At 40.5% G+C, this 24,076-nt stretch overlaps 1 pseudogene; it reads left to right on the plus strand.

Moving 5' to 3' along the window:
• Positions 1–5,454: 5,454 nt before the first annotated feature.
• On the plus strand, positions 5,455–15,925 carry LOC137234527 (serine/threonine-protein kinase S6KL-like; annotated as a pseudogene).
• Positions 15,926–24,076: the final 8,151 nt, after the last annotated feature.

Consider the following 24,076-nt stretch of genomic DNA (forward strand, 5'->3'; position numbering starts at 1 on the left):
GATCTCATCAATTTTTTCAGGCAACAATACGTGCAATATACGAAAGTATATGGTGAAGTTTGAAGCTTCAATCTGTTAAATTGGGTAAGATATTACAAAAATCCTCTGTTTCTGAAAAATCGGTTGTATGGAGGATATATGCTATAGTGGTCCGATCCGGTCGGTTCCGACAAATGTCTAATTGGACACCCAAGTACATCCGCTCACCAAATTTTATCAAGATATCTTAAAAATTGAGGGACTAGTTTGCATACAAACAGACAGACGGACAGACGGACATGGCTAAATCAACTCAGCTCTTCAACCTGATTATTTCGGTATACTTAATGGTGGGTCTATCTATTTTCCTTTAAGGACTTACAATTTTCGGTTTCGTGACGAAATTAATATACCATTTCATTTTCATGAAAGGTATAAAAATAGGTAGGTAATCTGTGTGAGGATGCAAAGCTTCACGTTTTTTGTGGTCTGCATGTAAAAACTATGAGTACGAATCACGTCTTTCAAAAATATATGACGTAAACGTAACTGTTCGGCCTGGGTGCGTCTGAAACCGGCAATGGGTAGGCGCACACGGGTCGATCTTGGAGTGGATGGTTCGCTCAAAAGAAATAAAAGAAACAAACGCAAAGAGGATTTCCTCGTTATAATAATGTTTTATTAAGAGTGTTAGGAAATATAGAGTGGATACAATATTACCTTGGGGTTGAGCGTGACGATGGCGATCTTGGGCGATGTGTGCTGGTTGGCGGTCAATCGAGAAAGAGGCCGGTTATCCCGTTGAGGACAACCGCTAAGCCGCGAAAAAGTCCTCTGGTATTAAGGAGGGGAAAAAAGCCACACACACAACAACCCCCACATATACGTGCATGGGTGCTGACAACCCGCACACACACGTGCATGCGTATGAAACGCATGCATGTGCATGCATGCACACAAATGCGGCGTGAGTGTGGGTGGCTGGAAATATTAATAAAACGTTAGGGAGTGGCGCCGTCAATCAGATAAAAGTTAGGCGTTGGGCCTAAACATGCCGCCCCCTTGCGGTACGCAACATCACAGTCCGCCAAGGATCACCGACCGTGAAGAAGAGAAAAAAAATAAAAAACTTATAATTAATTATATCTAACTTAACATAATGCCGGCCAGTCCGCCGGCTTGGCGGCACGCAAAATGGTTTGCGCAGTGTGGGAGCTTGGTTGCTGCTGCCTCGGTCATTCACCAATTTTCCCGTTATGGTGTAAGGCGTGAGCCAGGTTTGCCTAGAGCTAGGGATTGCGAAAAGAAGTAAGAAGATATACGTGTTCATATTTCTTGCCGTTTATTACAAATTCATTGGAAATTCTATGCTTGTGAATTTTGTATGAAGAAAATTCAATAAAAAATAACTTATTGTAATGTTACAGGATTTTAAACGCACACCTCCATTGTGAATCCATACAAGTGGCGAATTTTTGGTAGAACGTTCACAATAGTGAACAGCTTCGATCACCTGTTCAATCGCTGTTGATTACTTAAATCATTAGCTAACAGTGGTTTTCAAACATCTTGTAGACGACTGGTATATTGCTTTGTTTACATAATTTAAATGCCTGCATAGTTGGTTACGCAAATTTAATCCATAAACTTGATTTTAGGAATGAGTATTAATATGTAGTCTGATTTTCTGTATACAAATTTAAAAGAAAAGCTGATTTGAAGCAAATGTGCAATTCATGGCACTTCAATTTAGTAACGGCGAGCACAAGAAAAAGAAACCTTTCTTCCATTCTCTGGCCCTTCGCGACAGCCGTTCTCCCTGTCAGCTATGATTTGACACGTAGGCATGGCAATGGAGGGATATAAAGATTTTTCACTTGTACGAACTCACAATGCACACCTCTTGCGACTGTGTACAACAGAAATTCAATAAAATAAAAAGGATAAAAAGTGTAAAAATTCATGTATTTCGGTCGTTACCGAACATTTTGCTGTTAGGCCTTCGCTGTGCCCGAGAGTACCCAACCGAAGATGGTACTCTGAGCTAATAAAGGGCCAAACGTGGTGGGCAGAATCCCTGGGAGTATTATCTCGGCATATACATCTGTGCCTAGGACGAGGCGGATCGGAGCGGATGAGTAGAACTGCGGATCCGCCAGACGAAGATGTGCGTGCGGGGCTGCGATGGCACTGTCGATGCTGGTTGTGGGTGTCGTGCGCCGAAAATTGGCTACGACCGCAGCATGGGTCGCAATCCTTCTGTTCTGTCCGTGTCTTCCTCGGATACGCAGCAGACATCCTGCTTGCCCGCCAATGCTGCTGGTAGGAAGTTGGAGCTCCTGGGCGAGCTCATCCGCAATCACTGTGGTGGGGGAGCATCCGTCGATTAAGGCGCGAACGAGGTGTAGCCGCCCCCCTGCTTCTATTTTCACGACCGCGGTGGGGGTGATCGCTACCGTCGGTATCATGGTGGCGGTGGCAGCTGAATGCGGGGCTAGGAGCCCTGCCCGGAAGGCGGACACGGTAGTGAGCTGCAGCGCGTTGGATCCGTGACTGCGATCTCGTGGTTGATGATGGGTGTGATGTCGTTGTTGCAGGCGAAGAGGCCTTGTCTCCGCTCTGCGATTGCGCGGTGGTTGTCTTCGTTGAGGGTCCTTAGTTTGCCGGCGAAGAGACCGAGTCTCCGCTCGGCCGTCACGAACATGGCGCTGGACTGTAGATGTGTTGTGCTGGAGCCGCTTCCTTTCATGCTGCAAAAGCGGTCGAAACGGTTTGGCTGCTGGTGTTGTGTTCGGGCGAAGAGACCGAGTCTCCGCTCCGGTTCGGTGGATTCGAGCTGGACGAAGAGGCCCAGTCTCCGTTCCAGCATCTGACGCATATAACGATATGGAGTCGTCAATCCGCTCACGGGGTGATTCCAGCTCCTCCTCAACTTGTACACTCCATGGCTTGGAGCGGGCTTCGTGGAGTAGCTGTTCCTCTTCATCAATCGAGGAGATGTGAAGCATCGTGTGATGTTTTTCGCCGCATTTTTTACATCGGCCTTGGCTTGGGCATGCGTTAGAGCGGTGGTCTAGAGCCAAGCAATTTCCACAGCAGCTCCCGCCGATCGCTAAGTAAAGGCGCTCCTCGGGTTTTTTGGCCCGAAAGATGGGGCACAGGCGTATGGGATGTTGCTTAAAACAAGCGCGGCATTCCGACGTATAACGCATGACGTTCTTGGCAGCGCTTCGTTGCATAGCGGCAAAGCGACCCATTTTTCTGAAAGAAATGCAATATGTTTGACTGGGTCGAGTCATTCTCGAAAATGCGGGGGCGAGTGGTCCCTAGTTGTATTATTGGGGATTTGGGAAATTTTATTAGCGCGCGCATAAGGGGAAAAATCTGTCGCTGCATAAAAAAAATATTCATATGTGGCGTGCATTATGCAATGCCTCTTTCCCCGCACGTTATGTGCCTGGGTCTTTAGTGCCTTATTTTGTTTATTTTGTGTCACCCGGTAGCGTTTTAGTTAGCCACGGGCACACTAATGCTGCAGAAAAATTAGCATTTACGATCTTCGGTTCGCACATTCTGGTACCGAACCGGGTAGAAAGTGTATAGCGTGGGTTTTTTGAGTCGCTGTTATTTGTGTTGTTGGTGCTAAAAACCAACAACTTTCCTTCCCGCCGCAAAAAAAATGTTTGGACAGCAAAATCGTATGCTATATAAAGAAAAAAAAATAAAGGAAATGTTCGTTTTGGAAGAGGGGAGAGATTTATAAACTGTATAATTTTTTATTTGTTTGTATTGCCCTTCACTTATTTCTTCAACTTTTCCCCAAGTACGCTTGTAGTCCTGTTTTATTGATGGCCTTTAGCAAACGCCACGGTTCCCGCAGGGTCTTTGGCCCCGGTACCGATTTTTTCCGGAAACGGGTTTTTGGGTACCCGTTTGCATCTTTTTATGCATCCCTAATATAATGTACATTTAAACTCGGCATGTATATGTACATACGTTGGTATAAGTATATGGACCGTCAGTGCACGGACTTTACCGCATTGGTAGGTTTACTAACTTTTCTGGCCCATTTTCATTTTTTACTACTACTACCAGCGAGGCCAAAAATCTACCAATATTTCAGTACCATCGCACTGTAAACGTATGCTGCGATAATTTTAAAGTATTGAATTTCCGAGCCCACCCAACTAACATTAGGAGGCGATACTGACCAAATTAGTCAATTTTGAAAAATTTCTGAAGAACTTAAACAGGAAATAAATTTTTGAGTAGAGAAATTTTTTGAATGATTTGAACGAAAATAAAAGGTTCCATGGAAACGATTACCTGCCGAGATCGGTTATTTTGTGGCAGTACCTTTGGTACTTTGGAATATTGTTGTTGTGATTAGACGTTTTGGTGCATGTTGGTCAGTATTTCACACTCACGATACAGGAAAAAAGTGAGTGTCGTATAGGCATAAGCAATGTACATAGGTATATACAAATGTACATGTAATTTTGTCTTGTTTACGAGTTTTAAAGTGTTATTTTCTGAAATGCGCGTTATTTGTTTTACAATAAATTATTAAGTGTTTGGTACAAATAAGAACTATAGCTGTTGTTTTCTTGGTAAAAAATCTACCAACTACTACTATTTAAATTTTTTTTTTTTTTTTACCAACATTTTCCTCTTAAAAAGTCCGCGTACTGGTAGATATTTACCGGCAGCAAAGACAAAAAAAATTGCGAACATTCATACACGCCCGTGTATAGAATGTAAATTTCTCAGAATTGAAACAAACGGGACTAATCGAAAGATTTTTTCCGTTGTTTCATTCTTTTTTACTACGGCGCGTGGCCGTAGTAGAATCATTTGCTACAAAAAAAGCAGACGGCTAAAATGAATTCAGCTGACCAGTATCTTGATTGGATGTCTCGGGCGTGCAAGAATGACGTTAAATCGTCCTCTACTAAACCTTGGCAATCAATCTTCCACAGAATTGAGAAATGGGCGCTTTGCGAATCTTAGAATTGTTAACCAAGACAGTGCCACAATTAGCGGGAGGGCAGCTAAACGACGAGCTGCCAAAAAAATTTGTGGCAAAGGCCTTGAGCAATTGCTTAGTGCATGTCCGTTTCAACAAATGTGTGTCCAATCCGAAACACGGATATGTGAACTGGCTTCTAAGAAGCGTATTGATCCAAGCATTTTAATGATAGAGGCAGCAATGGAACGATGTAAAAAAAATATTCGCGGAAAGAAAAGAGGATTGGGCCATTCTAATTTAAATAACAGAATAAAAACATTAAGAGAAGCTGAAAAATGAAAAATTAAACGAAAAACGTGATCTCTAAGTGTGCGCGCACTAAAGCGCATTATAAAAATTATTTTTCTTCTGTAGCAAATGTGTTTTTTCACAACAAATTTTCTATTTTTTTCTTATCTCAAAGTGAAAATAAACGACGAAACAGTTACAGCGAGTATTCATGAGCGAGTAATTTATAGAAAGTTCCAAAAAGAATGCAAAGTTCATAGACGGTAGAAAACAAAATACGGTGAAAGCAAAACAAATCGAAATTAAATGAATTTTAGACGAAAATTTTAATGGGAAATAGTGTTAGTGCATCCAGGAATGAGCTGGCCACAACAACCTCCAAGCAACGGCTGCAGAAGGGCAGTATCGCAAAACGGTCATTGATTGAGCGGGCACAAAAAGCAGTGGAAAAACAACAGCATCAATTAAATGGTGGAAGCCCTCATTCCAAAATAACCAGCTTACATCGGACGCAAAGTAAGAGTGCAAATATAAATAGGAAATTTGAAGCTATAGAAAACAAAAGTGAGGGGCGATCAGCTGCTAACGCTAATAGAACACAACGGATAAGACAGGCATCCGCTTGGAGTTTTGGTAGTTTGAGTGGTCGTTTGAATTGAAGCTTTTCTGGCGGTGCTAATAGAAATTCATTTCACAATCGCAATAAGGCATCACGAAGAAGTTTAACGTCAGCACAGCAGCGTCGCTCCAAAACACAATGGCATAAGCCACTTACCAATGCCATATTCAGCTCACATTTTAAGGAGACCAGTCGCAACGAACAATTCGGCATTGTACGTTTGGTGGCTAAGGGCGCGTTCGGCGTTGTCTTCAAAGTAATTAATAAGCATTACACACAAGAACTACAACACCAACAACAACAATCGTTGATAAATGTAGCACAAAAACAAAACACCGGCCAAGCAATACAACAACCACCACCACATTCTGCACCCGTTTATGCGCTCAAAGTGTTAAAGAAGTCAAGAATAATTGAGGAGAATAGCGTACAACAAATAAAGGACGAATCGGATATTCAAAAGTTGTGCGGACATCATCCGTTCATTGTACAACAAGTGGACTCGTGGCAAAATCGTCGTAATTTGCATATACTTTCAGAATATGTGCCGAACGGTGAACTCTTCTCTAAAATAACACATTTCTCTTTGGATCTTGTAAGGCTATATTTAGCGGAAATCCCACTGGCTATTGATTTTCTACACAATGCTGGTGTAATTTATCGTGATGTTAAGCCGGAAAACATATTGGTGACCGCTGAAAATTAACCGATTTTGGATTAAGCAAGTGGCTGCGTTGAGGGGCTACTACCAGAACTATATGCGGCACTTTTCAATATATGGCACCCGGACATGCAGCTGATTGGTGGTCACTGGGCATTCTTGTCTGCCAAATGCTCATTCAAACGAGTCCCGACATTCGGACATTCCTGGATATCACTTTGCCTTCAACGTACCTGAAAATGGATAGTGTAGACCATATCACAACTCTTCCAACAACAATTTCTAAAGAGGACGAAACAAACAACTTTTTGATTCAAGAGCGAAAACAACAAATACTCGCTTCACAAAATTGTTTGATGAACTCCCACACGAGGCTAAAGATGTGCTAAAACGTCTATTGGAGGTGGACCCAAAGCAACGTGTGCGCTCGGTTTTATCGCTACAAAAAATTGCATTGTTCAAAAGCTTTAAAATTGATTCTAAGCATTTTACATAGATACTCCATACTTGTGATTGTATATTGTCTACGCTTAAGGCCTTTGTATACAAATACAATTCCGTAGATATACTTTAGACAATATTGTATTTGTAATTACCTTTCAATATACTTACATATGTGGGTAGAAACATTTGTATAAAAAGGGAAGCTTTGCTGCAAAGCCTCTATCATAAACACCACACCGTGGGTCGATGGTGGATGCATAAATAAATCGGGACATATATTTGTGACAGACCGACGTAATGACAATGTGAAGGCCTTTGCTGTTGATGGACGTGTCTTAGACAGATTTGGAGGGAAGGGAACTGCTGATGGTGAACTATGTCCCCTTCCCGATTTGGTGGCGCTGTGTGCTAAGTATAGAGTACGTTGGTTTTTGGGGTGGAAGCATATCCTTTGGCACACATGGCAAAACGGGCTACGGTTGATCTCATTATGGTGAGCATGGAAAATTCTTTAGCTACTATTGCTTATCCCATATAAACCCTTTGATTTTAGTGTTGTTCCTAACTGCTAGACTATCATGCACCCTAAGCTTTCGTTGTCCAATGTGGCGCTGCTGTGATTGTAGGGCATTCACTCCATGGATCAAGTCACACTCCGGTGGATTTGGCGGTTGCATTGGATTTGGGATACGTATTTGGTAAGTGGTTTTACATTTCATATTCAGCCCAATTCTGAACAAAAATTCCTTGCGAGTTTTTTCCTTTCTCCATTCCTCGTATTCTGAACAATGTTCGAAAAGGCGGAGACCGGTTATGGGAGAAAAGTAGGTATTATGAATGTGAGGGAGAGGGAGATTTCTTTGCCATTTCATAGTTTTTTTTCCACTTGTTAAATTAAAGGGAATGCATCAAAATACTTAAAGGAAATTGGTTCTTTTAAGAAAGAACACTTATTTGTACAAATTTGTGCTAAAGTATGTATGTACATTCTACCACAATATTCTCTATTTTAAGTAGAAAAGTATATCATAAGCAACGTAAGAGCTCTTGGTGTATTTGATGCAGCCATCCAGAAATTCCGCAGGGATTTTTAAGAAGGCTTGAATAGATTTCGGCATATGGCGAAAGGCGAACTCAACTCGACTTGGCCCCAGAAAATTGCTTTGCTGAACGAAAGCATGCAACCCCAGCGGATTTGTGTTATCCCGCTGCCTTCTTCTTATGCTCCTCTGTTGATGTTGCTGTGGCACAAATTCATTACTCATTTTAGCGAATAACACATGAAATGCAATACTGTGCATTGTTTATATTTTATTTCTTAGTTTCAAACAAATTTGCAAAAATAATTAAACTTTTCAATTTTTTAAACGAAATAAGAAATGCGCAACGAAATTTCAATTCACAAAACAGCTGACGTCGGAAATTCGAAATTCCTATTCCCCAATTATTCTTCTCCCTAGGAGAAAAGAATTGGAGGAATTTTTCCGCGGGAATAAAAAATCCGCGAGAACAATATTCCGCGAGAATATTTAGAATTTGTCTGATCGTATCTCTTCTTTCGCATATTTAACAGCATAAACATGCTCGGCTGTTTTTTTTAAACACCTACTTTTATGGATTTATGGGTTTTACTACTTTTCTGTGCGTTTTTACTGTCCAAGGCGGTTGCGCAATTTACACCATTTTGACGTTGCTCAATTATGTTATGTGGCGATGATGTGTAAAGATTATCTTTATGTTCACGACGCATTTTAAGCGTGACCAGGCGGCGTAAGCCAACAGATTTAAGTGGGCAGCGTACATATGCATGTATGGATGGACTTAATTAGAATTTCTAACCCTATAAGGAATTTAACTCTGCTAATATCTGGGGAAGATGAGTTTTCTCATCAGCGGTAGGCTTGCGATGTGCCTCGTTGCGCGGCAACGAGTGCAGCTGTGTTCTGTGGCAGATCGGTTCGCCCTTCTGCGGTAGGCTTTTCTGTTGTCCTCGCTCGGGGTGAGCGAGTGAATTGGGGTTTGATTTTGGGTCTCGATAGGAAGGTGGAATTCGGAAGGGAGTGAGGGAGAGGAACGGAGGGATGGTTAAGAGGAGTTATTGGCCCTCTCGCAATCCATCTCCTCCGTTGGAAGAAGGATAATTTTGACCAAAGGTCGTCTGACTTGACCCTTCTCTGCTATGAGGTCGACTACGCGAACTCTGTTATCTTCGCCGGGGTGTACGTTGACGACTCTACCTAGCCTCCACTCGTTGGGAGATAAGTTGTCCTCTTTGAGGACAGCGAGATCTCCCACTTTTATATTTTCTTTGGGATGCTTCCACTTCACTCGTTTTTGAAGTTCGGATAGATATTCCACCTTCCATCGTTTGCAGAAAGTGTGATGGAGGGCTTTGAGCTTCTGCCATCTGTTTATTATGGAGGCCGGGCTTTCGGTCACATCCGGTTCTGGCGGCGCCAGAAGATGGCTGCCTGTTAGGAAATGTCCTGGAGTTAGGGGTTCCAGGTCCGTTGGGTCATTCGACCCCGGATTGAGAGGGCGCGAGTTGAGGCACGCCTCAATCCGGCACAAAAGTGTTTGGAACTCCTCCATAGTATATTTGTGGGGAGAAGCGATCTTTTTGAAGTGGCTTTTGAAGCTCTTCACTCCCGCTTCCCATAAGCCGCCCATATGTGCCGCTGGCGCGGGAATAAAATGCCAAGTTAATGCTTGATTGCTATACTTGGAGACTGTTTTGTCTCGGCTTTCTGCCAGGAAGGCTTTGAATTCCGATCGTAGAGATCTGGAAGCTCCGACAAAGTTCGTACCATTGTCGGAGTAGATGTTCTTCGGACATCCTCTTCTCGCGATAAAACGCGAAAAGGCCGCGAGGAAGCCTGGGGTACTAAGGTGACTAGTGGCTTCTAAGTGGATGGCCTTAGTGGAAAAACAGACGAAAAGGCATACGTAGCCTTTTGACAGTCGACATCCCCTACCGCGGTAGCTTTTGATGTCGAAAGGCCCTGCAAAGTCTGCCCCGGTATTGGTGAACGCGCGGGTAAAAGTAGTCCGCTCGCAGGGAAGGGTCCCCATAAGTTGGGACTGTGCCTGCTTTCGGTGAATAATGCAGGTTTTGCAATTGTGGATGATGGCTCTGATCATGGTCTTGACATTCGGTATCCAGTATTGGGTTCGGATGAGACGGAGCATGAGCTGGTTCTCGCCATGAAGGGAGTCATGATGAGCCATCATAACGGTAAGGCGAGACAGCCTACAATTGTAAGGCAAGATGATCGGATGACGCTCATTGTATGACATGTCCTTTGAAGCCCCTAGACGCCCCCCTGTTCTAATAATATCATCTTTGTCGATATATGGGTTGAGTGACAGTATTTCACTCTTTCGATCGATAGGTTCCCTATTTTTCAATTTTAAATATTCTGTCCCGTAAAATTGTTTCTGGCAGACTCGTATTAATGCTTGAGTCGTTGCCTTAATCTCATCGGCTGAGATTATACATGACCTTTCGTGGAACATTGCTTTAGGTTTTGGGTGAGTTCGTTTATAAAATCTCCTAACATAGGATAGAACCTTCAAAGCCCTGGGTAAATTTGAAAAACGGTCGAGAATATCTACATGATCTACCCTTGTCGTGGCATATGTTTGTGCCCTCTTCTCCTCAACGGACGTTTTGTATTCGGTCTCTTGTGCTGGCCAGTGGGAATTGTCTTCTTGCAGCCAAGAAGGTCCCTTCCACCACAACGAATTGTTGGTCAACTCTGATGCAAGTAGTCCTCTGCTTCCTAGATCCGCTGGATTAGATTCCGAGTCCACGTGAAGCCAGTCCTTGCTACCGACCATATCGATGATCTTAGTGATTCGGTGTGCGACGAAGATTGACCAGGAACAGGGCGGCTTTCTTATCCATGCGGGTACGATGATTGAATCCGTCCAGAGGTGAACTTTTGCTAGTCCCAAATGAGTGTTTCGGAATATTGATTCCATGATTTCTGCAAGCAGCACGGCGCCGCAGAGTTCTAAACGTGGTAGCGAGATCGTTTTCAGTGGAGCTACTCTGGTTTTTGCTAAAAGTAAGTGTATGAAAGCCTGATCGTCTCTTTTCACGCGCATGTATACCGCTGCCGCATGTGCTTTCTCGGAAGCTTCACAGAAGCCGTTAATTTCTATGTCGTCTTCTGGTGAAAAATTTACCCACCGCGGTATCCTAATGTTATCTATTTCGCTATAGTGTTGGGTGAAATTTTCCCACCGCTCTAAGGTAGTTGGGGAGACAGGTTCGTCCCACCCGGTGCCCTCTAACCAGATATTCTGCATTAGTATTTTTGCCACTATGACCATTGGTGCAAGCCAGCCTAAAGGGTAGAAAAGTTTGGCTATAGCGGATAGGATTGCGCGTTTGGTGATGTTCTCGCCATTCTCTAAAAATCCTGCGGTGAAGTAAAACATGTCTGAATGCGCGTTCCATCGTATTCCGAGTGCCTTCACCGAGCTAGCCTCTTCAAACGCTAGGAAGTCCTCGCTGAGCAAATCCGTTTTGGGGATGTCCTGAAGGATTTCCTCACAATTGGATGTCCACTTGCGCAATGGAAAGCCAGCTGAGTGTAATGCTTCGCGAATCTCGTTCCTTGCTTTGATAGTTGACGCTATTGTATGCCCTCCAGATAAAACGTCGTCGACATACATACTTTCGCGTAATATACCCGATGCTATTGGGTGGGTATTTTCTACATCATCAGCCAATTGTAGAAGTGACCGTATCGCGAGGTAGGGGGCGCAGTTTACACCAAATGTGACAGTCTTTAGTTCGTAAAGACTGATGGGTTCGTTGGGGGATGTTCGATGAACAATTCTTTGAAATTTGGCGTGATTATCGGTCACCCAAATTTGCCTATACATCTTTTCTATGTCACTATTAAAGACAAGGCGATACAGTCGCCAACGTAAAATTAAAATAGGCAAGTCTGCTTGGAGTACTGGACCTGGGTGGAGTATGTCGTTTAGACTAATGCCATTTGCCGTCGGACTTGACGCGTTGAAGACGACGCGCACCTTGGTAGTGGTACTTTCCGCTTTTACAACGGCGTGGTGGGGCAGGAAATAATTATCCGAATCGTCGGATGGTATATTATTCTTAATTTTTCTCATATGTCCAAGTGTTTCGTATTCTGACAACACCCGAACATACTCTTTTCCTAAATCTTGGTTTTTCAGTAATCGCCCCTCATTTCTGAAGAATTGTGAACATGCGCGCTTTAGGGACGGTCCTAATTTAATATTCTCAGGGTAATCCTGCCTGAATGGTAGCGAGACTGTATATCTTCCACTTTCATCACGTTTTGTTGTGTCCTTGAATAATTGTTCACAATACCTTTCTTCTTCATTAAGCATTTTATTTTTGGGAACATTTTCTATCTCCCAGAAAGCTTTTAATTGGTTGTCCAATGCAACCTCGTTATAAAATGACATGATGCTCTTCGTTGGGCTCGGTGCTTCGATGCGACCGGTTAGTATCCAACCGAACACTGTCTCTTGGGCCAAAAGTGTATTTAGTACATTCTTTTTCGGACCGCTCAGTATAATTTGGGGATATATATCTCCTCCAAGTATGAGGTCTACGTCTTCGTTGATGTAGAACCTCTTGTCTGCCAACACCAAGTCTGGGAATGCCTGCATAGTCATGGCGTTGATATGGCAGGATGGAAGATTCCCAGTGAGTTTGGCTAGGACTAGAACGGGTGTAGTCAGGCTGAAGCAAGCATCCACTGGTGAACGTAATTCAATTTTGGATGCCTCTTTCACCTGAGCTGACACCGCATTTGTGATGCCTGGAACTTGGGCATGCATTTTCCCCGCTGGCAAATTGATTCTGCGTTTCAGTCTTTCAGTTATAAAGGAACATTCAGACCCTGAATCAATTAATGCCCGCGCGGAGAAGTCGGTACCATTATGGTGAATGTGTACGCGAGCAGTTCCTAATAGCACACCTGTACTGGAATTCGTATGACAGGATGTCACATTTTTGTTCCCGTTTGAACCTGGTTTTTCTGTTTTCTGTCTCGCTAATGCCTGTCTAGAAGTAGAGGGCCTATTATCGTAGGAGTTTTGGGGCGGGTTGTAGGTGGTGTTTTTCTGCAGGGTATCCGCATGCAGGAGCGTATGGTGACGAGAGTGGCACGTATTGCAGTTGTAGGAACTGGTGCATCTGGTCACTGTGTGTCCTGGGGATAGACAATTCAGACAACCACTTGTAGATTTTATGAATTTAATCCTTTCTGGAGGGGTTAACTCGCAAAAGCGTGAACAGTTTCGCAATCTGTGCTCTGCGGACTTGCACATTTTACACATTGCCTTTGACGTCGGTCTGGATACCTTTGTTTGAAAGGCACCAAGTCTTTTCGTAGGGGGTTCTGTTGATTGTCGCGACGCGTTTGGTTTTTGCACTTTCGAAGTGGCATGCCCTGTAAAACCAGACACTGTTTCAAGTGTCTGAAACCGATTATACAGGAATTTATCCATATCCTCCCACTTGGATATGTCCATTTTATGGTCTATACTTTGCTCCCATAGAGCCAACGTGCTCTCTGGTAGCTTGGTTGAGCAGAGATAAGTGAGGATTGCATCCCAATTGGAAGTGTCAATTTTGTGGCATTTGAGGGACGAAATACAATTATTTATATCATTTTGCAGCTTTTTTATTGAACTGCCACACTCACTTTCTACCTTTTTTAAGTTAAATAAAATTTGTAGTTGTGTGTTAACTAAGATACTTTTGTTTTCGTATCTTTCACACAAGTTTTTCCAGGCCATCTCGAAACCTTCATTTGTGAGGGGGCATTTTTTAACGATATCTTTTGCTTCGCCCTGCGTTTTGTTGTTGAGATGGAATAACTTTTCCACCCCTTTCAAGCTGGAATTGTTTATATAAATTGCCGTGAAAAGGTCCCGAAAAGTTGGCCAAGACAGATAATCCCCTTTAAAAACTTCCGTGTCGCAAGCAGGGAGGCGAATTTTATGCGCATGAGGTTCTTGCTCAGGGTTGACGTTCTTTTCACCCTTCTTGTATTTTTCTGCCTCAGCAGATATAGACGCTGAACATCGCACGTAGATTGCGTATGCTGCCTTTTGCTTCTTTCTGATCGCCATAACGTCATCCGCTGACACCTCATCAGATCCCAATAGCGAATCAAACGCAGACTTTACCTTCTTCCACAAGAGCCGCAACTCTTCCTGCTGTATTGCAAGGGTGTGTTTGCTATGGTCGCTCTCCGGAATAAGGCTGTAATCTTTATCAAACTCTGCGATTGATTCTGCTAATCGGATGTAGGTTTCCATTGTTTTATTTACGTTTATTAACGAGAAAATTTCCGATTAGAAAAATAGAACTCTTCTGAGTTAATATGCCTGCCCAGCCCTAAATAAAAACTATTGAACTTCGAGTTTATTATTTATTTTGTTTATTGCAGACCTTTTGTCTTGGTAGCGACAACGAAAAGGGTTTATTTTATGGACTTTTTGTCACAGCAGCGACAACAGAAAAAAGGTTTAATTTACAGACTTTTTGTCTCAGCGGCAACAACAAAAAAGGGGACCACTCGCCACCTCCACAAATAATGGGTGTATTTTGGTGAAAGTGAAAAAATGCGTGCGATATTGCAAAACAAGCGCCAAAAAAGTGTAAAAAGTGTTTAAAAAGTGAAGTGAGCACCGGATTAATTAATTAAAGTGAACTTAATTTCGTGTTTGTGAAGTACAAAAAAAAAACAACAAAAACCTATTTAGTATGGCGCGGAAAGTGAGGTTAGGTTGCCCTCTTCCTTGTGTTGTGTCTGGAAAACCTTACCACTGGTGGGGGGATAGACCAGATAATCACAAGGACTGAAAATTTTTGAAATGAAATTTTGCAAAAAAAAAACAACACTCAAAAAAAAAGTGGCAAGAAATATAAACTTACTTCTCTTTGTGCTGTGGCTCCGGTGGCTCTGCTAATATGTGTTGTGGCAAACAAATTTTTTTTAGGCAAAATGTGCTGTGGCTCTGGTATTTGTCTAATATAAAAGCTCCAACTTTTTCCTTGTCAGCAATTGGTGGCAAATAAATTTTTATTAGGCAAATTCCTTCGGCAAATTGTCTAGTAGGCAAAATTGTGCTGCGTTGTGGACTGTAATTTGTAGGTGCTTTTAGTTCCTTTTTCGGGGAGTAAGGACCAATGTTCGGCCTGGGTGCGTCTGAAACCGGCAATGGGTAGGCGCACACGGGTCGATCTTGGAGTGGATGGTTCGCTCAAAAGAAATAAAAGAAACAAACGCAAAGAGGATTTCCTCGTTATAATAATGTTTTATTAAGAGTGTTAGGAAATATAGAGTGGATACAATATTACCTTGGGGTTGAACGTGACGATGGCGATCTTGGGCGATGTGTGCTGGTTGGCGGTCAATCGAGAAAGAGGCCGGTTATCCCGTTGAGGACAACCGCTAAGCCGCGAAAAAGTCCTCTGGTATTAAGGAGGGGAAAAAAGCCACACACACAACAACCCCCACATATACGTGCATGGGTGCTGACAACCCGCACACACACGTGCATGCGTATGAAACGCATGCATGTGCATGCATGCACACAAATGCGGCGTGAGTGTGGGTGGCTGGAAATATTAATAAAACGTTAGGGAGGGGCGCCGTCAATCAGATAAAAGTTAGGCATCGGGCCTAAACAGTAACTATTTGATGAAATTTGATGAATTTTGAAGATTCTAGCCGTAAAAAAGGGGCAAAAATGACAGTTTATATGAAGTATATAATATATATACCACCGATCTCTACGCTTTTTTCAGACAACAATATATGCTATATACGTAAGCATTTTGTGAATTTGAAGCTTGCAGCTATTAAAACGGGGCAGAAATTGCGCAAAGTTTCTTATCTGAACAATCGGTTGTATGAGATATATACTATATATACAACCGATCTCTATGATTTTTTCAGACAACAATATATGCTATATACGTAAGCAATCGGTGAAATTTGAAGCTTATAGCTGTTAAAATGGGGTAGAAATTGCGTAAAGTTTCTTATCTGAACAATCGGTTGTATGAGATATATACTATATATACAACCGATCTCTATGATTTTTTCAGACAGCAATATATGCTATATATGTACGTAAGCAATCGGTGAAATTTGAAGCTTATAGCTGTTAAAATGGGGTAGAAATTGCGAAAAGTTTCTTATCTGAACAATCGGTTGTAGGAGATATATACTATATATACAACCGATCTCTATAATTTTTTCAGACAACAATATATGCTATATACGTAAGTATTCGGTGAAATTTAAAGCTTTTAGCTGTTAAAATGGGGCTAAAATTTGCGAAAATATATATATATATATACTATATATATATACTATATATACCACCATATATATACTATATATACCACCGATCTTTATGAATTTTTCAGACAACAATATATGCTATATACGTAAGCATTCGTTGAAATTTGAAGCCTCTAGCTCTTAAAATAGGGCAGTAATTACGAAAAGTTCCTTATCTGAACAATCGGTTGTGGGGGATATATACTATATATACGACCGATCTCATCAATTTTTTCAGGCAACGATACGTGCAATATAGTATATGGTGAAGTTTGAAGCTTCAATCTGTTAAATTGGGTAAGATATTACAAAAATCCTCTTTTTCTGAAAAATCGTTTGTATGGAGGATATATGCTATAGTGGTCCGATCCGGTCGATTCCGACAAATTTCTAATCGGACACCCAAATACACCCGCTCACCAAATTTTATCAAGATATCTCAAAAATTGAGGGACTAGTTTGCATACAAACAGACAGACGGACAGACGGACATAGCTAAATCAACCCGCTCACCAAATTTTATCAAGATATCTCAAAAATTGAGGGACTAGTTTGCATACAAACAGACAGACGGACAGACGGACATGGCTAAATCAACTCAGCTCTTCAACCTGATTATTTCGGTATACTTAATGGTGGGTCTATCTAGTTTCCTTTAAGGACTTACAATTTTGGGTTTCGTGACGAAATTAATATACCATTTCATTTTCATGAAAGGTATAAAAAATGAAAATGTAATTAATTCCGTTTTTATTGCAAAGAAAATAAAACTAACCAAAAATTAAAAAAAAGCAAGTAAGGAAGGCTAAGTTCGGGTGTAACCGAACATTACATACTCAGCTGAGAGCTTTAGAGACAAAATAGGGGAAAATTACCATGTAGGAAAATGAACCTAGGGTAACCCTGGAATGTGTTTGTATGCCATGGGTATAAAATAGAAGGTATTAAAGAGTATTTTAAAAGGGAGTGGCCCATGGGTGCTATGGGATATCGCCATAAAGGTGGACCAGGGGTGATTCTATAATATGTTTGTATGATATGGGTATCAAATTAAAGCTGGTAATGAGTATTTTAAAAGGGAGTGATCCCTAGTTCTATAGGTGGAGGCCTTTTCGAGATATCGCCATAAAGGTGGACCAGTGGTGACGCTAGAATGCGTTTGTAAGATACGGGTATCAAATGAGAGGTGTTAATGATTATTTAAAAGGGAGTGGGCCTTAGTTCTATAGGTGGGCGCCTTTTCGAGGTATTGCCATAAAGGTGGACCAGGGGTGACTCTAGAATGTGCTTGTACGATATTGGTATCAAGTGAAAGGTAATAATGAGTATTTTAAAAGGGAGTGGGCCTTAGTTCTATAGGTGGACGCCTTTTCCGGATATCGGCATAAAGGTGGACCAGGGGTGACTCTAGAATGTGTTCGTACGATATGGGTATCAAATGAAAGGTGTTAATGAGTGTTTTAAAAGGGAGTGGCCTTAGTTCTATAGGTGGACGCCTTTTCGGGATATCGCCATAAAGGTGGACCAGGGGCGACTCTAGAATCTGTTTGTACGATATGGGTATCAAATGAATGGTGGTAGTGAGTATTTTAAAAGGGAGTGGGCCTGAGTTCTATAGGTGGACGCCTTTTCGAGATATGGCCATAAAGGTGGACCAGGGGTGCCTCTAGAATGTGTTTGTACGATATGGGTATCAAATGAAAGGTGGTAATGAGTATTTTAAGAGAGAGTGGGCCTTAGTTCTATAGGTGGGCGCCTTTTCGAGATATTGCCATAAAGGTGTACCAGGGGTGACTCAAGAATGTGTTTGTACGATATGGGTATAAAATGGAAGGTATTAAAGAGTATTTTAAAAGGGAGTGGGCCATGGGTGCTATGGGTGGACGCCATTTCTGGATATCGCCATAAAGGTGGACCAGGGGTGATTCTAGAATGTGTTTGTATGATATGGGTATAAAATTAAAGCTGGTAATGAGTATTTTAAAAGGGAGTGATCCCTTGTTCTATAGGTGGAGGCCTTTTCGAGATATCGCTATAAAGGTGGACCAGTGGTGACGCTAGAATGCGTTTGTAAGATACGGGTATCAAATGAGATGTGTTAATGATTATTTAAAAGGGAGTGGACCTTAATTCTATAGGTGGGCGCCTTTTCGAGGTATTGAAATAAGGTGGACCAGGGATGACTCTAGAATGTGCTTGTACGATATTGGTTTCAAGTGAAAGGTAATAATGAGTATTTTAAAAGGGAGTGGGCCTTAGTTCTATAGGTGGACGCCTTTTCCGGATATCGGCATAAAGGTGGACGAGGGGTGACTCTAGAATGTGTTCCTACGATATGGGTATCAAATGAAAGGTGTTAATCAGTGTTTTAAAAGGGAGTGGGCCTTCGTTCTATAAGTGGACGCCTTTTCGGGATATCGCCATAAAGGTGGATCAGGGGCGACTCTAGAATCTGTTTGTACGATATGGGTATCAAATGAATGGTGGTAGTGAGTATTTTAAAAGGGAGTGGGCCTTAGTTCTATAGGTGGACGCCTTTTCGAGATATGGCCATAAAGGTGGACCAGGAGTGCCTCTAGAATGTGTTTGTACGATATGGGTATCAAATGAAAGGTGGGAATGAGTATTTTAAGAGAGAGTGGGCCTTAGTTCTATAGGTGGGCGCCTTTTCGTGATATTGCCATAAAGGTGTACCAGGGGTGACTCAAGAATGTGTTTGTACGATATGGGTATCAAATGAAAGGTGTTAATGAGTATTTTAAAAGGGAGTGGGTCTTAGTTCTATAGGTGGACGCCTTTTCGAGATATCGCCATAAAGGTGGACGAGGGGTATCTCTAGAATGTGTTTGTACGATATGGGTATCAAATGAAAAATGGTAATGATTATTTAAAAGAGAGTGGGCCTTAGTTCTATAGGTGGGCGCCTTTTCGAGATATTGCCTTAAAGGTGGACCAGGGGTGACTCTAGAATGTGTTTGTACGATATGGGTATCAAATGAAAGGTGTTAATGAGTATTTTAAAAGGAAGTGGGTCTTAGTTCTATAGGTGGCCACCTTTTCCAGATATTGCCATAAAGGTTGACCAGGGATGACTCTAGAATGTGTTTGTAGGATATGGGTAGCAAATGAAAGTGTAGTGTAAGAAGCCAACAATTCAATTTAATAATAATAATAAGCATAATAAGTACAATCAGCTTAATTTTAAAATAGCTTTAACAATTTAAAAATTATTGTTAGGCAGGAAAATATTCGGGCAACCTAACGGCTGCCTATTGACAAGCAAAAATTTAAATTTCTGCTGTAAAAACTTTTTTTACTAATTTTGAGATATGTTCCCAGAAGAGGACATACAAAATCAAAATCAAATGTTTAGGTCGTTTTCATAAAACTCCTTAAATGTGAAAATATATTACCAAAATTGAAAATTTTTTTTAAATCAAAAATGAAAAAAAAGAAGAAAATAGCATAGGAATTAATGTTTAATAATAAAACAAGAAAAAATAAATTGTATTTAAATATTCATCATTTGAAAAAAAAATTTTTTTTCTAAAAGATTTTGTAAGAAAAATTAGAAATATCAAAAATATTAAATTAAACAAATTTTTCTTTAAGAACAAACATTTCTAGAAATAAACCTTTTAAATAATAACTTTTATAATGCTAACTAAATAAGAAAAAAATAATAATAAAAGTAAAAAGGAATGCTTAATATAATAAACATAAAAAACAAAGAAATGAGCATAAATTAGCATTTTTCCACCACCCCCAAAAAACAGGAATAAATTTCTAATTTCTCTTTAATTTTCTCTTTCAATCATATCATCTCTTTAAAATGTCTTCGTGGACAAAAATTAACCCCATAGCTGGTTACGAGGTAGGAAAAAGAAACTCTGAAACATCAGAGAATAGAATATTAAAATATAAACCACCAGCTGAACCAGAGCCAAAAATTAACCCAAACATTTCAGATGTTTGGCTAGCAGTTTCAACCTACGGAATCGTGCTATTGATATAATATTCAAATTTAGCACCCTAAATCCCCTAAATTCAACACAATTTCGATAAGAACAGTAAATATTACAAATGAATCACTGCAAAATGCCTCACTCAATAGAAGAATTTATTAAGACAGCTTCATTAGCACTATCTAAGTTCATGAATTTGCTAATTCACAGTAGTAGCTGTCAAAGTAGAAGATTTATACCACAAACCTTTCGCAACATAATGCTTAACTAAAAACCTTACGTAAGTGGAAATATGCAAAATACCTAAAGTCCCAACAAGATCGGAAATTTCAAAACCAGCCAGAATGAAGAAAATAAAAAGTCACAAAGAGAACCTTATTATAAGTAAAGCGCTTAATAAATAAATTTGCAACTAGACATGTCACGCTCGCTTTCACCCAAAAGGATAGAAGAATTGTAGCGTAATACAAACAACCAGATTGTTGAGGAAGTTATTGACTTAGGACAATATTCAACCAGCCTTAAAAATGCCGGCAATCTAGGACTTGTAAGAGAAAAAGACAGTTGTCCCTTAGGAGACAAATTGGTCAAGAATAATGAATACTCGAGTAAGCATATTTAAAAATAAAAAATAGGTACCCAAGTTCTCAAAGATCTAAAATTTGCATTAACCCCAGAAGTTATGCATGTGACAAATGTCGACAGAAATTAAAGAAATTCTTCATAAATATCATGACGATCCCATCTGGGAAGGCCACTCAGAAAATCGCATGACACATAAGATCTAATAAAAATATTGCTGGGAAATATGAAAAATGGTATAAGAAAAGATATGAAACATTTTTGCATCCACTGTACCCTTTTGTTTAACCACTTATCACTATATAACTACTTCTTGCTCTAGCAGCAACTGAATTTATCCAATCTACTGTATATCATAGGCTCAAAGATCCCGCTATTTAGGACAATGTCAATTTTCAGCCAATGATGACTGTAACCATCATCTTATTTTACACGATTTAATTTTAATAACAATGCAAAAGCTTTGTTTAATAGAAATAAGTAGTCAAGGTAAGGAAAACTACATCTCCTATATTTAGTCGATAGGTATATATCCTAGGGTCCTGTGGAGTAGAAAGTAAGGAAATGTAAATCATTAATCTCCATTATTTTTATTAGGTATATAAATATAAGTTAGACCTGATTCATCTAGGATAACCTCGCCTTTTAGAAAGGCCATAATTTTAGATAATAGATATAAAGAGCCCTTTGGAATAGAAGATATCAATAGAAAAAATATTTTTTCATTTAAACCCTTTAGAGTAGTAAACATCGCTGAAAACAATAATTTTACATTAATCCCCTATAAGGTAGAAGAAATCGATGAAGAAGAAAATACTAATAATAAAAATTATGACACCTTAATCCCATCTAGAATAGGAAATGAAGATAAATAAAAATTTAGTAGTAACATAGAGAATAGGCAAATAAAAATACACAAAAATAGACTTAAATTAGTAGAATAAGAAGATGTTCAACCTACAAACATTAAAATACAAAAGAAGAATTAATTTACAAAAATAGAATACTCATGCATTCCCCAAATGCATAAGCATTCTAAAAAAAAAGGGAGATGTAGTGTAAGCAGCCAACAATTCAATTTAATCCAAAATATTTAAATCAGTCTAATATTCTAGCCTGCTACAAAAATAGTCTAAATGTTCATCAACACATAAAAATGCATTTGAGAATTAATGCTGGCACAGCCATTAATAAACAGACGTGTACAACACACAACCAAACGAATTTGAATCCCAGCAATTTGCATTCCTGCAACTTGCAAGGTTAGCATTTCCCATAAATATGCAGCTCATATATGTAGGTACATATTTTGTGCCGAGTAGTATGTAGGTATGTAAGTATGTATGTTTAAGGTAGTTATGTATGTAAGTATGTAAGGTTAAATGTAAATAGATATGTAAGAATATGTTTAGAATAATCTAATATAAATAGGCTGAATTATTTGAATAAAGACAATTCGACATTCATAATTCAAGCAGTGAAGTCTTCTTTGTTTTAATTGCGTTAGGGACCTTTCTACAAAAGGTGGTAGTGAGTATTTTAAAACGGAGTGATCCTTAGTTCTATAGGTGGGCGCCTTTTCGAGATATTGCCATAAAGGTGGACAACGCGTGACTCTAGAATGTGTTAGTGCGATATGGGTATCAAATGAAAGGTGATAATGAGTATTTTAAAAGGGATTGACCCTTAGTTCTATAGGTGGACGCCATTTCGGTATATCGCCATAAATGTAGACCAGGGGTGACTCTAGAATACGTTTGTAAGATATGGGTATTAAATTAAAAGTGTTAATGATTATTTTAAAACGTAGTGGGCCTTAGTTCTATAGGTGGACGCCATTTCGGGATATCGCCATAAAGGTGGACCAGGGGTCTCTCTAGAATGTGTTCGTACGATATGGGTATCAAATGAAAAGTGGTAATGAGTATTTTAAAATGGAGTGGGCCTTAGTTCTATAGGTGGACGCCTTTTCGAGATATTCTCCATAAAGGTGGACCAGGGGTGACTCTAGAATGTGTTTGCACGATACGGGTATCAAATGAAATGTGATAAAGGGTATTTGAGGAGGGAGTAGGCCTTAGTTCTATAGGTGGGCGCCTTTTCAAGATATTGCCATAAAGGTGTACCAGGGGTGACTCTAGAATGTGTTTCCACGATGCGGGTATCAAATGAAAGGTGATAATGAGTATTTTAAGAGGGAGTGGGCCTTAGTTCTATAGGTTTGCGCCTTTTCAAGATATTGCCATAAAGCTGGACCAGGGGTGACTCTAGAATGTGTTTGCAAGATATGGGTATCAAATGAAAGGTGTTAATGAGTATTTTAAAAGGGAGTGGGCCTTAGTTCTATAGGTGGACTCCACTTCGGGATATTGCCATAAAGGCGGCCAGGGGTGACTCTAGAATGTGTTTGTACGATATGCGTATCAAATGAAAGGTGTTAATGAGTATTTTAAAAGGGACTGGGCCTTAGTTTTATAGGTGGACGCCATTTCGAGATATCGACATAAAGGTGGATCAGGGGTGTCTCTAGAATGTGTTTGTACGATATGGGTATCAAATGAAAGGTGGTAATGAGTATTTTAAGAGGGAGTGGGCCTTAGTTCTACAGGTGGTTGCCTTTTCGAGGTATTGCCATAAAGGTGGAACCAGGGGTGACTCTAGAAGGTGTTTGTACGATATGGCTATCAAATGAAAGGTGTTAATGAGTATTTTAAAAGGGGTTGGACCATAGTTCTATAGGTGGACGCCTTTTCGACATATCGTCATAAAGGTGGACCAGGGGTGACTCTAGAATGCATTTGTAAGATATGGGTATCAAATGAAAGGTATTAATGAGTATTTTAAAAGGAAGTGTGCCTTAGTTCTATGGGTCGACGCCTTTTCGAGATATTACCATAAAGGTGGACCAGGGGTGACTCTAGAATGTGTTTGCAAGCTATGGGTATCAAATGAAAGGTGGTCATGAGTGTTTTAAAATGGAGTGGGCCTTAATTCTATAGGTGGACGCCTTTTCGAGATATTGCCATAAAGGTGGACAACGGGTGACTCTAGAATGTGTTTGTGCGATATGGGTATTAAATGAAAGGTGATAATGAGTATTTTAAAAGGGATTGACCCTTAGTTCTATAGGTGGACGCCTTTTCGATATATCGCCATAAAGGTGGTCCAGGGGTGTCTCTAGAATGCGTTTGTACTACACGG

This window comes from Eurosta solidaginis, chromosome X, assembly GCF_040869045.1.
Source record: "Eurosta solidaginis isolate ZX-2024a chromosome X, ASM4086904v1, whole genome shotgun sequence".
Classification (NCBI taxonomy): Eukaryota; Metazoa; Arthropoda; class Insecta; order Diptera; family Tephritidae; genus Eurosta; species Eurosta solidaginis.